Source organism: Lissotriton helveticus, chromosome 6 (assembly GCF_964261635.1).
Source record: "Lissotriton helveticus chromosome 6, aLisHel1.1, whole genome shotgun sequence".
NCBI lineage: Eukaryota > Metazoa > Chordata > Amphibia > Caudata > Salamandridae > Lissotriton > Lissotriton helveticus.
Genome location: NC_136067.1, coordinates 1859618603 through 1859634626, shown reverse-complemented (window position 1 = coordinate 1859634626; position 16024 = coordinate 1859618603). Strand labels below are relative to the sequence as shown.

At 42.5% G+C, this 16024-nt stretch overlaps 1 long non-coding RNA gene across 1 annotated transcript in view; it reads left to right on the top strand.

Moving 5' to 3' along the window:
* The window catches only part of LOC144761927 (uncharacterized), a 513437-nt gene extending 497856 nt beyond the window's left edge, over nt 1-15581 (top strand). The window contains exon 3 of the long non-coding RNA XR_013595953.1: nt 15517-15581. This is a non-coding gene — a long non-coding RNA (uncharacterized LOC144761927). The remainder of the gene's footprint in view (nt 1-15516) is intronic.
* The last annotated feature ends 443 nt before the right edge of the window (nt 15582-16024 follow it).

Genomic DNA, 16024 nt, shown 5'->3' with positions numbered 1-16024 from the left:
CATTGCACGGAGTGAAAGTTTCTCACTGTCTGTTTGTCTATGGCCAGTCCTGAGGGAAACATCATTTCAGTCATAAATAAGAACAGTGCACAGAACGCTTCTAATAAATGTTTTCTCATTCTTTTCTGTGCCCGACAAACTAAAGGAAGACAACAGCCAAATAACGTAAGTATCCATACATTTATTTTTGTTTATTTCATTTACCTGCTTCCACATCCAAACATCGGCGTTTTCTCTCGTACGTTTCGCTTGTAGGCAGATGCTAAAGGGCTTTCCACCTCCCGCACGCAGTCTCTCAGCAGTAATACCAAATGATTGTTACAGGACCTCCATGTCAGTACCCTGGAATAGCCAACTCCAAGGCTTTGCCAAATCATTGAGGCAACCATAATAAAGGAGGACCTTATTTGTCAATCAGATTGCCATTTTTTCTGCAGCATCTTAGCAGATATTGTACGTAAGTAAGTAGTCGACCCTATGCAGCAAAATACGCTATTATATTCTTTAAACATATTTACAAATATTTGTGTTCATTTTTCACAGCAAAAATGTCCATTGTTAAGCTTGTTTACATTTCTTAATGTGACAGATTCATATTTCCTCCATTCATGTATTGTCTGCAGCAGTGGTTATTAGCCATTTGACTTCGTGGACCCAATTTATCATTGCAAGAATTTGAGGACCCCCCACTTAATAATTATTGGAACATGGGGGACACAACTGAGTCATTATTAGAAGCCAGGGACCCCGCCCTAAGCTATTTCGAGGATATGAAACTGCAAGGGCCCGGCCCATAAGTTCTGTGCCTATTCTAGAGTCACAATCCAATGTTTCTTTTTAGCAGCATGGAAGGGTAGAGGGTAGAAAGTTTGTTATTATTGCCAATCAAATCATGAAGAAATCCTTTGAACACATAGTAACCACCGACAACTCTGTAAGGTAAGTTAATTTATTACAATGCCAAAAACAACTGAACATATATACACCTCAAGATGAGCATATAGAAATAAATCGGAATTAGCATAAAGAAAAATCTGCATATCTAATTGAGACGATGAATTATTAACAAGACAATTAGCTCAAGAAACAGGATGCAGAGTATCAGAAAGCATGAGTCCAAGTTTCCTTGCCCTGAGGGTTGATATGTAAAGAGCATTAATCTATCCCTGCTCTAACACTAAAGTGACATCCCTACTTAAGTATTTTCAGAAAGGAAAAACAAAAGGTGTCAGCATGTGGAACCTTCCTAAGAAGTCTCTTAACAATAATGGGTCATGTAGTATAAAGCTACAGAGACAGAGGTTGTTCTAAGATGTGCTCTCTCTGAAGACAGAAGAAGAAATGGGCACTTTCTCTATTCCCAACATCGCATAATTATAGGTATCCTTCCCAAGAGACTTTGCAGGTCACGCCATCTGCTGTGAGTACAATCATAAAGGTAGTTTTCTATGGGATACCGGTGTTCTTGTTTTGCAACAGTTTGTCCTTGCTTCCCAGGCCTTCTCCTGTGTGCAGCACAACATCCTTCTTTTATCGACTATAGTGTATGAAATAACTTCTTACCTCTTTCCCTGACTAATAAAAAAAAGACATTGCTCCAGCTAACAAGAGTGGTTCTTCAACCTGCAATACAAAACATGAGAAATAACAAATTCCACAGCACAGATGAAATTCAGCTATTAATTCTAAAAGGAGAGTTTCCAGGGAAAGGCATCTCAGGCCTGCAACATACAGCTAACATAACAAACTAGCATATGAGCATTTGCGAATTTGCATAGGAAAAATAAGGCCCTTCAAGTAATGCATTTACCTACATTTAAAATGACACCATTTATAACACGTCTAATACATGAATAATTGTCAGTATCACAACACAAACTCTTTGTGTTAATGTTTTCTGCTAGTTACATTCACTTTCTATGTTAATTCTCCATGTTACTTTCACAAGGGACTAAGCACATCACATTTCAGGATGATGAGTTTCAAAATCCTAACACTTCATGTTATTACAACAACGGATAATATGCAGGTTTGCCCTATGCGTGTGATTATAATGCACCCCTACAAATAAAATGAGATTTCCGATACATCAGTTCCCCCCTCTGATGACATTGAGTAATAAAAAAACACCATTAAATCCCTGTAGAGTATACCAATCTAAACAGATGTCGTAGCTAGTCTCCTTTGTCTGAACTCCTCTAACCTCTTCAAATTTTCATAATGACTGTCCTACAGTCCTTCCACCCTTCTCTCTCTTTTCCTAAATAAGTTCTCCATTTGCCTCGTGTTGCGCCATTTGTATGCCTTTATTATTCCTAACAAAATGATAGCACAGACTGCAACAATTATTATTGGCTTTGAGATATATCCAAGGATTCCCTTACCCAGATTAGCAAACAACATTCCAACTGCTCCAAACCCCTTACCAATCTTGTCCCATACTCCTTCAGTTGCAAGGTCATGTATCTCATGGTGTATCTCTGTGATGTTACTTATATATTCCTTTAGATCTTTACTTTTATCAGGAATGTAAGTACAACACTGTTGGACCTTCAGTATCTGACAGACTCCACCCTCTTTTGTCAATAACACATCTAAAGCTAGAGGGTTTTGCATCATCATCACTCTTATTGAAGCCATCTCTTCATCTATGAGCAACAATGACTAAGCTGTGTTAACAGACAACTTATCCACAATGGTAGACAACCTCCTAATCTTGATGTCATTCAGCACCACACACAAACTAGGTATCATCGGTTCAAATATGTCTCCAACAATTTCACCAGCACTCAGTCCACATTTCTCTCCATGGTTCAATTTTCCCTTCAAACTCTCCAGATATGATATATCTTTGGAAACACAACTGCGACATAACAAGTCCCATACCAATTGTTCAGAAGCCGAACATATGCATTCTTCCCACACACAAAATATACTCCTACCAGCACTTGCACTGCTTCTTGAAGAGACTTCTTTGAGAAACCTCAATTGGAAAGATGTGGTCACACATACTCTGTCCCACAAAAACAGTATCATAACAACTCTGAACTTGACAAATGCAAAGCTTGCCTCGTAGTTCTCAATCTAGAGGTATAGGACCATAGCTTTCCTTAGGATTGTGAGCTAACTCCTCCTTGGCCCACTCAAAGTTTCCTTCCCTATTATTAAGCTTAACAGTTAAACCTCTCTGTCTATCCTCTTCTTGGTCTACACATTTCTGTTCTATGTCTGTTAATGTGCAGGTTATGGTGTGTATGCATGTAAGCAGTATCTAATGTTAATGTGGGTACAAAATATTTTTCCATTCTCTCTTCTTGCTTGTAATATTCATATTTGTTCAGGTGTTTGTAGACTGGTACCTTTGAGAGTACCAAATCATAATTCGAGAAATAGTACTCGTAATGACCCTTTCCAGCAAACTACAGCTAATGCCATACGTCAAGGGCAGGTGGTGATAGCTAACCCCTTCCTCAACTGAAGCAGGCATTTGCATGCACACATAACAATCTCTTGCATCCATAGAATTCACGTATTCATACAACAACTTAGCATAAGCATTCAATGTGTACTCACCTTTAGACAAATCTACATGCAGATAGTGACTACTTCGATCTATTAAGCCTATATTGGATCCTAGTGTACCCTCTATTGAGGCAGCAGTGGTAGGTATGGATATCCCATGTACCCCCACTCCCTGACTACAGCTATCCTTAGCCCTCTTTCTTCTTCTAAATGGAAAGTCCCTATTTGTATTCTTCTTCCACTAGGGCCTAGGCTATCTTCTTCAAGCTATTTGTATTTACAGTCCGAAAGTTCATTTACATCCTTTATGAGATCAGAACCAATCTCTACCATGACTCGCTGTAACAGTTTTGCTCTCAATGCTGCAATCTACTGAGGAGGCGGTTGAGCTCCAAAGCTCGGAAATTCAATGTCTTCCAGAATTAGAGTCTGTAAGCCACTCAGCCTTGGTGAATAAGGCACAGTCAATGACAGAATTACATTAGCCTCTATTCTAGGAACTCTCAACAGAATGTCGACAATCAGTATCAAAGTCTCGGACCTCACCGCCCCGGCATTGGTAACTACATAAGTCCACTCGGGAGAGGAATATCTCCAACGCGGCACTCCTACCCTCCTGGACCTCCTTACACTTTCTGTGGCTTGCTCAGACTCACACAGATCAGACCCGGAAGATTTACTGATTGGTGCAAGTTCTCTTTCAGTTGCACGTCTCAGGGTGCCTACTTTTCTGCCTTACAGGCCACATTTCATGTGTGGCATCCTTCTTTCTTGACTGCACACAAACGATTTCTACACCAGTTTCTTCTGCTGAGTCAGACTCTAATCCACTCTCAATGTTACCGTCTCCCTCAAAGTCTATACCAAGGTCTTTTGTAGCTTTTAGCATGACCCCCCTCAGCTTAACCCCTTCGGCGATGTGCACATTTTTGCCCTGTGTGGGCGCTTTAAATAGTAGGTGGGATTTGAACGGCCACCGGCTGTCTTCCGCAAATGCCCACCGAAGGGGTTAATCTTGTGGGTATCCAGCCTATTCAGGAACCTCCACATCTTGGCTTGCCCTCTCCTGTGACCCCCTCGGTCACAGCTGGGATTTCTTCTGGGAGAGGAGCGGTTTCATTGGAGGGACCTGTGACTCTTCAGGTATGGGAAGCATGGATCCAGTTGAGCACTCCTCCACACTTCGCAGCAGTATTTGTCACCAAAAACACCTAATACGGTCAATGCCACCGAGATTCGAAGCAGTTTTTTCTTACATGCTATCAGTTAAGCACCCAATCCACTGGGCGCAGATCGTGGCAGAGGTCTTTCGAAATTAGTGCAGTTGCTGCTTCAACCTGATGAGACACAGAATGAACCACATCAGCCAATCCTTTACAGTAGTCAAGGATCGAGTCATCTGTGATATTGATCAAAGCAGTTGCTGGCACTGCAGGCAAGCGAGTCACCCTTCCCATCACATTTTCATTAGAGGATAACCCTGTTCTCCTGTCAGGAATGTTGCGCAAACTGATCAGAACCAAGGTCAATGCATTGAGCCATTTCAATGATGTTAAAGCACACGCTTTCGCTAGTCTCGCCTTTAAAATACCATTAATTTGTTCCACCATTCCAGAGGCTTCTGGCCTGTAACTACAAAGTGGTCTTTGGTCCACACTCAAGGCGGTACACAGCAATTTATTGTCTTCGCTGTGGAAGTGCGTTCCTCTATCCGACTTCAATGTAGTTGAAAATCCAAACCTAGGCACAGGCTCCTTCAGCAATAGCTTTGCTACTGTAGGACTGTCACACCATCTTGTTGGATAAGCTTCCACCCATCGAGAAAAGATGCACACAACATCCAAGATGTACCTCAATCCATTATACACAGGCATCCCAACAAAGTCCAATTGGATTTGATAGAAAGGAACCCTGATCTTCTAATGTGGCTCAGAGCAACAAGTTTTCTTTCCAGCATTCATCTATTGGCACGTGACACACCAATGACACACTGCTTCCGCAATCACCCAAAACCTCAGATTGAACCAAGTCTGTCTGAACAGTCTCACCATTGCATCCCTTACTATGTGAGCTGCTCCATGAATCTACCTTGCCATTGGATTTAACAGACAATCTGGCAACACCGCCCTACCATCAGTCGAAACCCATATATCACTTTCTTCCTTTTCACAACCTCCTCTTATTCAACCTGCTTGTTTCTGGTCTGTGGATTCCATGTGCAAATGCCTGACTTCATCCCGTTTGTCTGCAACAGCTAGCATCATGCTGAGTTCGGTCTTCTCTGTACTCTTGCCAACATATTCCCCATTAAAAATGCATGCATCTGTAGCACAAAAACGAGCAACTTCATCCGCAAGGTCGTTTCCCATTGTGACAAAGTCGTCCACATTACCATGTGCTGCACACGTAACAATAGCCACGTCCTTTTGGTAACTGCAATGCTCCCAACAGTTGTCTCACATATTTCCTGTTCCTAATGGGAGAGCCTGATGACGTTAGGAACCCTCTCTGTGACAATAGTTGTCAGAAGTCAGGAACCACACCAAAACCGTACCGGGCTATTCGTGTAGATGGCGACTCGGATCAGCTCATAACAAGACATGCAAGGGTCAAGGCATTGATTTTGGCCACTTGTGTGGAGTGTACTCCCTGTAAACAGTCAGCTTCCACCACTCCGCAAATGGTACAGACAGCAAATGCTATTCTCAGATGACCCCCCATTGTCTCTTAAACATGAACCATCAACAAAAAGGACTTGATCAGGATCAGACAATGGTTCATAGACAATATCAGGTCTCGGTTTGGTGCAAGGCTCAGTAATATCCTGACAGTCATGATCTTCAAAATCTTTCCCATCAGCATTTGGAGCAGGTAAGAAGGTAGCAGGGTTTAGCACAGAACAGTGCTTCAGAGTTACATTTTCTCCAGCGAGCAACACCTATTCATATCTTGTCAACTTGTTATTAGTCAAATGCTGTGTTTTGGACCTTGTCATCAGAAGCTCGACTGAGTGCGGTACGTACACAGAAAGTGGATGACCCATCACAATGCTCTCACATCGTTCAATACTGACACCTGTTGCAGCAACGGATTTGAGACATCCGGGGAACGCTGAAGCTTCAGGATTTAATGTAGCTGAGAAATAGGCCACTGGTCTATGGGCACCTCCATGTGTCTGGGTGAGTACAGACCCTCCCTTTCATGGCAGAACAGCAAAAACTATTTGTTTCTAATCAGGCATTCCTTAAGCTGGAGCGCGACACACACACTCCTCAGCTCCAGAAAAGAAAGCAAACAGTTGTTATCCCAAGGTATCAGATTGCAGGCATCCCTGTTGGTCAACATCTGCAAAGTCTTTGCCTTCAAAGAGAAATTCAGGATCCATTGCTGGCAATAGCTAACCATTCCCAAAAACATCCTGACCTCTTTATGGGTAGTAGGCAGATTCATTTTCATGATAACCTCCACTTGTTCTGGTGACACTTTCCAGTTGCCTCTCTCATTTCGATTAAAGTTGGGCGGAGCTCATGGAGTTTCACTCTGTGGAATTCCGCAGAGTTACCAAAAATCTTCTTGAGATTATGCGAAGTTCAGCGAGTGGGCAGGGTTCTATTTTTTCTACCACATTGGTGTTCTTTCAATGATGGTGAATATTTTGAATATTCTATTCCATTAATTGAAATAGTAACAGAGTCCCGGCAAAGAAAAATCCAATAGTTTTGTCATTTCAGTGAGACAGCATGTCTGTGCGCCTTCTCAGTACCCTCTTAGTCATTCATGCCAGCTCTACATGATTTGCACCGCAGCAGTTCAATTTAACAGGCAGTTTGATCATGTCATCCCCGTGCTTTTCAAAAGACTTCTAGTCTATTCGTGCTGGGCTGAATCAGAGCAGATATGGATAGGAGGAGTTCCGGCTCTGACTGTTTAACAAATCTGTGCTTTCAGGGCCTGTCATGGGTGCCATAAGGAGGGTCAATAAGAAAAACTCCCTTAGAGTGAGCAAAACTTACACCTCTCTCCAAGGGAGTCAGCAACATAAATCACTCTTTAGGTACATGGTTTCCCCCTGAAATGCCTGATAAGGTTTCAAATGTTCTGTGTAACAAGAAACTCTTCACCAACTTTGTACATCTACAATTAAAGGGCTTGTTTGTACTCAGTGGATAACTTGATGAGTGAACAGCTACCTCTCTTTCCTTTCTAAGGAGAGACTTTCCTTAATATTCGAAATTAAGCTCACAGAGAAAATAGGGCGTGGTGGTGGGGTCATTGGATTACCACTACAGTAAAAAAATGTTCACAACTACGTTGAACCGCTGACAATGGGGGAGATTATTTGACTGTGCTCTAAAATATGCGGTGTTTCAAATTTCAAGGCTGTGCATGACGATCATCATGTGCTGCTTTTATATTATGCCTCATCAAAGGTAATACGCACTATAATGCAATTTCAATACTTTTTTAAGTACTACTACTACTACTACTATCCAGAAGCAGTAACAACAAATGTCCACCCAACATGATTGCATTCATGTTATCAACGTTAGAAGTGTGAAAGGCGGAATCAGCACTCCCAAGATTCAAAACCCTGTGAATTACTCAGTGTGCCCGCCACAGGGGCTGAGAACCCTGCATGTGTCGCCAGCTTCCCTGGGTAAGATCGGACTGGAAGACCGAAGCCAGGCATGGCTGCCTCCTCTGAACCCTGCTTGGGAGAGGCAGGCAGAGCTGGGGGAACCAATGAGTTGCCTTCCTGGGAGGGAAGTTCCTCCCACCGGCCTAGCCTGCTCCACCCTCCTCTCACCACCTCTCCCATCCGCATGTGCAGGCCACAGCCTCCCTCACTGCGCCCTCCACTGGGGCAGATTGAGAACACTGCATGTGCCACCAACCTCCCTGGGTGATCGGACTGGAAGATCGAGGCCAGACACAGCTGCCTCCTCTGAACTCCTCCTGGAAGAGGCAGGCAGAGCCGGGGAAGGGATGAGAGATGGATGCTCTCACTGAGCTGAACACCCCAAGGACTCACCCAACACGGACATGCTCTTCGCCCTGCGAAATAGTACTGTGATAATATTGTAAATGAAAGGTGTCTCCGAGTTTTAAATGCACACCAACTTCTGTATTTATCAATTTAGAGGTGACGGTTCGGTAAATGCACCTGTAAACTTCATTCCACTTTGTGGAACTCCAGAATCGAAACAGAGTGCGGAGAAAGCAAAACTCTGTTAACTTCGCCAGCGGAGTGGAGTTTTCTGCCCACCACTAATTTCGATGACCCATTTACTGAACTTCAGTTAGATAGTACTGCAGTTTGCTCAGAGACACCTTATGCCCATTATCAGCCAAAGGGTTCAGTAGAGAGATAGTATCGTCTCTACAAGTCTCCTGTGTTTCAGATGCAATGAGGAGGTCATTAATTTACTGAACTAGCACTGAATTTCGGGGCAGAATCAAGGTCTCAAAGTTCTTTTTCAAGACCTTGTTGAATATGGATCGACTTTCAGTATACCCTTGAGGGGTACTCATCATGTTAAGACATGATTCTCCAGACGGTAAGCAAACAAAAATTGGCTTTCCTCGTGCAATGGGAAGGAGAAAAATGCTTGGCAGAGGTCAATGACTGTGAACCATGCAGCCTCACAAGGAATCTGAAAAAGGATCACAGATGGATTCGGTACCACAGGACAACATGGAATCATGGTATTCTTCACCTTTCTACGGTCCTGAACAATGCAATATTTTCCGCTTAACTTCTGCAATCCCATGATGGGTTAGTTGCATGGACTTCCTATGACCTCCTTCAGACTGCCCTGTGCAATCATGGACTCAATTCTGGGTATAATACCTGCCACCATTTCTGGGGTCGGGTTGTACTGAGGTGTTCTTGGGAATTCTGCATTAGGCTTTATCTGTATGCGAACTGGCTCAACTCCTTGAATCAGTCCGATTTCCCCTCCTGTGAAGTCCCATACCACTGGAGAGACGGTGTCTCTCAAATCCAGTGGCATGTCTTCCACCATCAGTAAAGGAAACATGGCTACATAATGATTTTAATTTGCCAACTTAAAGGCAATGTCTTCATCATTAGTCTGCAATTCAGTTCCCTTCGGCGTACAATAGATGGTACAATTCAATTTGCACAAGTAGTCACGCCCTAGTAAATAAACTGGACTTGAATCACCCACCATAAAATGATGTTGATCCTGAAAGTTTCTGATTTAGACTGGTACCTCTTCTGCCAAAGGGTTTGTCATTATTTTGTTAGCAACTCTTACAACTTGAATTGTCTTTCCCAAGAGTGGTAGGTTGGGGACTACTGCAGATCGTACAGTAGAATGGGTAGCAACAGTCTCAATCAAAAACGTAATGGTCTGATCATCTACTTATGGTCCACTCTGGTCTACCTCTAAGACTGTGCCAAGTGTACAGTCTTCCTCCCTCCTCGGGCACCATCATTTTAACGTGTCCTGATTAAATCCATCCAGCACTTCCATTAGTTCTATTGCCCTGCAAGATTCTCAGAGGTTGGGGCACTTGCACTAATTAGTTCTGATTCACTCCCGCCTTAAGAGATCTCGGTCTAGTCACTGTCGGTAACTGATGTAGTTTATGCCCAATTCTTCATGTTGCTCCTCAGAAGCAACATTATTGGGCAGGGACAACAACCTTCTCATTAATGTGTTCTCCTCTAACTGTAATCGTTGTACAGAAGCATATCCCTACACATCACATTCATGAGTAGCAATCGAGATGCACTTGGCATTATACAATTTGATCATTGCAGGGACTGATGTTTGATCTGCATCCTTGGCAAAGTTAAACATACTTTGAATATCCTTTCCCAATAGTTGTTGGGTATTTTGTTTTACTAGTAGGGACTAACTCATAGAAGCATCAAAACGGACACCTAAGTAAGAAAATGAGTTGACCTTACTAATGTGGCTGCCCTAAATAAAAAAGATCTGGATTTATAGTTTTTGGGCTGATAACCATGAAATGTAGTTTATTCATATCTGTGCTTAAAATTCAGATTTTCAATAAAGTCAACAAATAAGTCTAGGAGCTTTTGGAAACATGAAGCACTTCTAGAGATGACCACTCTGTTATCAGAGCACAATGGAAAGGCTAGAGGTGGGTTTCCAATATGTGGAAGATCGTTGCCTTTTTTGAGTAGGTGCAGTTCCAGGGAATCAATATATAAGGAAAATAAAGAGGGGGCTAACATACAGCCCTGACGAACTCCCCTTGTATGCCTAAAATACAGTGTACATTCCCCCAACTACCCTATTGAACCAAAGCAGATAAATTACATTGTAAATCTCTTAGCAGGGAAACTATGCTCTTCTCTACTCCCATGGAACCCAGTACTGCCATGACGTATCTGGGTTCACTCTACCAAAGGCAGAGCTAAGATCCATGAAGGCAAGACGGAGAGAGCCTTCCTTAGCAATCGTTCATTTTGAAATTATCAAGTATAAATTTAAACACTGGTTGACAGTTCCTAGGCCTGACCTGAGCCCATACTGGTTATCCAAGAGCACAATATGCTGTTCCACCCAAAAGCTCAGCCTATCGAGGAAAGCATTCAAAAATATTGGTTAGAGCAAATTATAATTGGAGCAGGGGGAAAAGAGAGAAGGGAGGGAGTGATAGGGATGTGCAAGCCCATGGATCCTTACAATTAAAGTGTGTGAGAAGGAAGTCATGCATAATGGTTAAAAAACTCTCTGGAGAAGTGATTCCAATGCTAATCTTTCTACTCAAAGTCTCTAATTTTTACAAGGTTCCCTAGGTGTGCCCTAGGGGTGATAAGTATGTGAAGGCAGATACACGTGGATATACATGGTGGTGGTGGTGGTTAAAGAACCTCATGCAAAGGTAACACCAATTCCTGTCATCCTGTCCTTGGCCTTGCATCACTGAAGGCTTTCTTGGCCCAACCCACTTGTATATCATTGCATTTAGTTTTGGAGTTTTGTTATTTTAATCTCAGTCCACGTGGGGGGGAGGGGTTATTTAGGGTGAGAGTGGAATAAGCATGGGAGAACGTAAGGAACTGCATCACTGTCTAGTAAATAGCCCATCCTTGGTTTATTTTCCTTGCCTTCCTAGAGATGTATCCCAATAGTGCAGTTGGTTTAGGTCTGCATGTAGATGAGTAGTAAAAGTTTTATACTCCTAATTTCTCCTTCACTGGAGGAATTATCAATGTAATTTTTGATATTCTAGTTTTGTCAGCTGCATTGGGGAAGGCTGTAACTTTCTGGGTAATCTTAGGGAAGTATTCTTCAAGAGCAGTGTTAAAGTGCTTGTGTGGTCTTCTGATCGACTTTGTCTTATCAGTTTCTGCAGGAAGGTCTTTCTGGTCCTTGAGACCCATATGAATTCTAGAAGGACATGAGGAATGTTTTCAGTGGATTTACTGTTGCAGAGTATAAGAAATTGGGTTGTTGCTTTAATGGGAATAATGGGATGGAAACCCTGATCAAGCAGCAACCACAATACTTGTGAGAGTAAGGCACAAGCAAACCCCATATCGACCTGTGCTCTTCCCCACCTGGTAGTTTGGCACAGAGCGGTCAGGCTTTACTTAGAGGCAATGTATAAAGTATTTGTGCAACACTTCAAACAGTAAAACAGTGAAAACCCTCTACAAAATGAGCACACAACAGATTTAGAAAAACACAGTAAGTTTTAATAAATAAAAAGACAAAAATCCTGGCCTGTATTACTCACCTGTAAGAAAAATTATTGTGGAAGTCTTGGCGCAGGGCAAAGCTCATCTCCGACTATTTTTTAGGTCTATGGCCTATCATCTATCAGAGTATAGTCAAACATAAGTATATTTTCAATTTAGCTTTGTAAGGGAATTTTCTTTTCTTTACATTTTTATTTGACTTTGTGTGTGGGCTTATGATGGTGGTAATGTGGGAGTATTACTGCGGGGGTGAGGATATGATGGTGATTGTATGGCTGCATGATGATGGTGTGTGGGCTTCTAGTGATAAATGTGTGGGTGTATGGTGATGGGTCGGTGTGCGTTTGATGATGGTTATATTTTCTTATGATGTTGGCTGTGTGGATGTTTGATGGTGGGTGTATTGGTTTCTGATAGTGGATGTGTCACAATGATTGTAGGAGCGTATGACCATGAGTGTGCAGATGTTTGATGGAGGGTTTGTTGGTGCATTATGGGGAGGGTTGTATTTGTGTTGTGGGCATTTGATGATGGCTGTGTGGACGTATGATGGTGAGTGTCCTGGAGTATAATGGTGGGGTTTATTTGCGTATGATGGCTGGTGAGTAGGTATATGATGAGTGTGTGAATGTTTGGGTGTGGATGTGTTACTGTATGATGGGTCATAGGACAGAATACTGATGGCAAAAATGTAGTCTGGCAATAATAGTAAGCCCTAAATGTAGTTTGCAATCTTATTGCCCTATTTACGTGTATTGATCATTCACACAAATGTGGCTATATTTTTGTCAGATGATATTTAGGCCATGATATTCTGGCATCATGACGTATGAAGGTGGTTGTGTGGCCAAATGAAGATGGCTTTAGGGGCATGTGATGGTGGGTGGGTGAGTTCCTTTGGGATGTGCTTGTGTATAATGGTTGAGGCATGGGCATATGATGGTGTGTTTATTTAAATAAGTTGTTGGGAATGTGGGCGGATGACAGTGGCAGTATGGGCATTTTGGCTATGGTCATGTGGCAGTATGATTGTGAATGTGTGGGTGTTTGATGGCAGATGTGTGGCAACTTGATGATGTGGGTGCTGGTGTATGGTGGTAAGTTAATGGCAGTATGATGGGATTGTGTTGTCATAGGGTGATGGTTGATTGTATTATGTTGGTGTGGTAGTGCATGATTGTGGCAGTGTTGACAAATGATGGTGGATGTGCTAACATACAAAGCTGGGTGAGTGAGTGTATGAAAGTGGGTGCGTAGCAATATGCTGTTGATTGTGTTAACATATTGCGGTGTTTTTGCATTTGATTTTTCACAATGTGTGCAAACATCAGGATAAATTATGATGAACCATTAAGTGGGGAGGTGGAAGTTGTTTATCACTCCCTCCTTGTCTTGCCCAAGGACAGGATATTTTTTTTAATCTCTCCTAATGCTGGCGCACATTGGGAAGAGAGATTACAATTTTGGTGTAGTGGGTACTTTTAATGGCTGCAAAGGTTGAGGGGGACATTGGAGAAGTTAAGCCCATATGCCTTGTTTAAGGGGAGGAGTGACCGGCATTAATCGCGGGTGGGAGGGTCGCGCAGGGAGGGTCACACGTGGAGGGGGGTAATTTAATAATACATTTTTTAAACGTGCTTGTCCGCTGGCCTGGTCCTGCGATTTCTTAGCGCCTTTTCCTGCTCCCCATGCCTCCGCAGGAACAGGAAGCAGGCTGCCTCCCTCACCTCCTCTAAGCCTATCACAATGCTGCAATGGTAGCGTTGTGATTGGTGGGGACGCTGCCCAGCCAGGGGCTTACGGGGAGGCCATTTTCTCCATGTAGGCTGCCTGCACGGAGAAAGGGTAGAGTGTGCATGTCTGGTGTCAGCGGCCCTAGAGGGCCTACTAAACAGTCATTGCGCCCTCAGGAGTGGGTACAGCACTCGTCCCCTGCTCGCAGAGCAGCCCCAACCTCTACTAAAAATACAATTATAATAATGGGCAGTTATTGCCATTTTATGTTTCTGCTTCTTGCACTGCCAGAAAGAAGTGAGGCGACACTCCTCCACCCTAGTGGAGGAGCCGTCCCTGTAACAAACTACCTCAGCCTTGCACAATAGTTGGGTGCTAAGTGCCTCTTACCACCCATCACTTTGCCTAAGGGTGGGGGAGTTGCATAGGCTATAGCCCCGATGGGGGCAGCTGAAACCTACCTTTCTCCACTTTGGCCACAGAGATGTAATAACCATGAACGACACAGGTGTGATCTATGTGCTGGGAGAGTGTAAGGTGCTTACAACTATCCCCGTGCTCAGATCATCATTGTGGTGTGAGTGCAGGGAGAGCTGCGAGCCGTTTAAAATTGTAAAAGCTGAAACATTGCAAAACTGAGCTAAAAATTAAATAATAAAATACAATGCATTGTAACATAATATTTTTATTATTGTTGTGATTTTTATTATTAGTATTATTCCTACTACAAAATGATAATAATTACAGGAATTATGTCATCAATAACTTCAATATTAATGGCAATGCATCTTTTCTGTTATGCAAGAAAAGGAGAACTATGACTGCAAGAAAAACTACAGGTGCAAGGGATTTCCCCTACAGTTTTTGTGCCTGATTCACAGCGCTGTTTGCACACCTACACTGAACAGAAACACAGAGGGAGAACAACACAAAAGAAGAACTTTCCAAGTAGAGACAACCCAAAAAAATCGTAATCTTTTGGGTATTCACGTCCCCCTTGCGGGTAGTTTTCCGTCTCAGAAACGCACGTACTGTTGCTCTCAAATGCAGGAATAAATGGAGTTTCATTTTGGGAATTCGGAAGGAACAACCAAATAATTAATGGAGTGTGATGGTGGCATTTCTCCCATGGAAAAAAACCCTGGTGAGATAAAAAAAGAAAGTTGAATGTGCAAAACCAAACGCTTAATAGATTTGGACATGGAAAATATTCCACCAAACAGAAATTGTGCAAATGTAAAGGTTCGGATTGAAGTACTCTGAAAAGTATACAACTACAATAGATTTCCTGCAGCACTTCTAGAATTGTTTGAGAATCCCTGAAATGGAAATAAAACGTGCAAATTTCCCCATTAGCCCTTTGTGAATTGGGTTGTCGTTTTTTTCTTGCAGGTTTGTTTCTTAATTTGTAAAGCACAACATATGCCAGAAATAAGCTTCAAGGAACTTTTCAAAATATCTCGAATCAAAACATTTGCAATTTAAAGTGTGATTTGAATGTCTTGAAACACTTATATATGCCAAAAAAGGATTATGGAATTTCTTCTGTCTTTCAGTCTTTCCATCATGAATATTCTTTGGCACAGAAGAAGTAATGTGATGGTGTAAAGGTCTATTGCTGCTGGACGTAAAGAGTTGCCACAGGTAAAGTAAAGGGTACACAAAGAGGTACCAATACAGCGATAGATTTACTTTTTTAGTGTTGATGTGATGCGAGACATGTTTCTAAAAGCGGCGAAGTCCCGCCCTCCTTAGTAGGAGGGCATTTGTCAATGATACTCTAATTATGCGGTACTGCACAGGCATACCACACTTTTTAGCGGATGTCCGGCATCTACCAGACTCAGAGTAAGGCCCTTATTTCTCAATCAGGCCCTCACAGGTATTTTACAATATGTGCCCAAGTGTTACAAGTCGTGAAACGTAAATAATTTGTGGAAGATTTTGTAACATTACATAGAATATGATCTATGAATTTCTTTCATGAGCAGGTCAGAAAGTCAATTTGTAGAACGTCCACTGGGGAGTTCAGTTGCACCTTCCTATTGTTCTATCTGCGTCTGC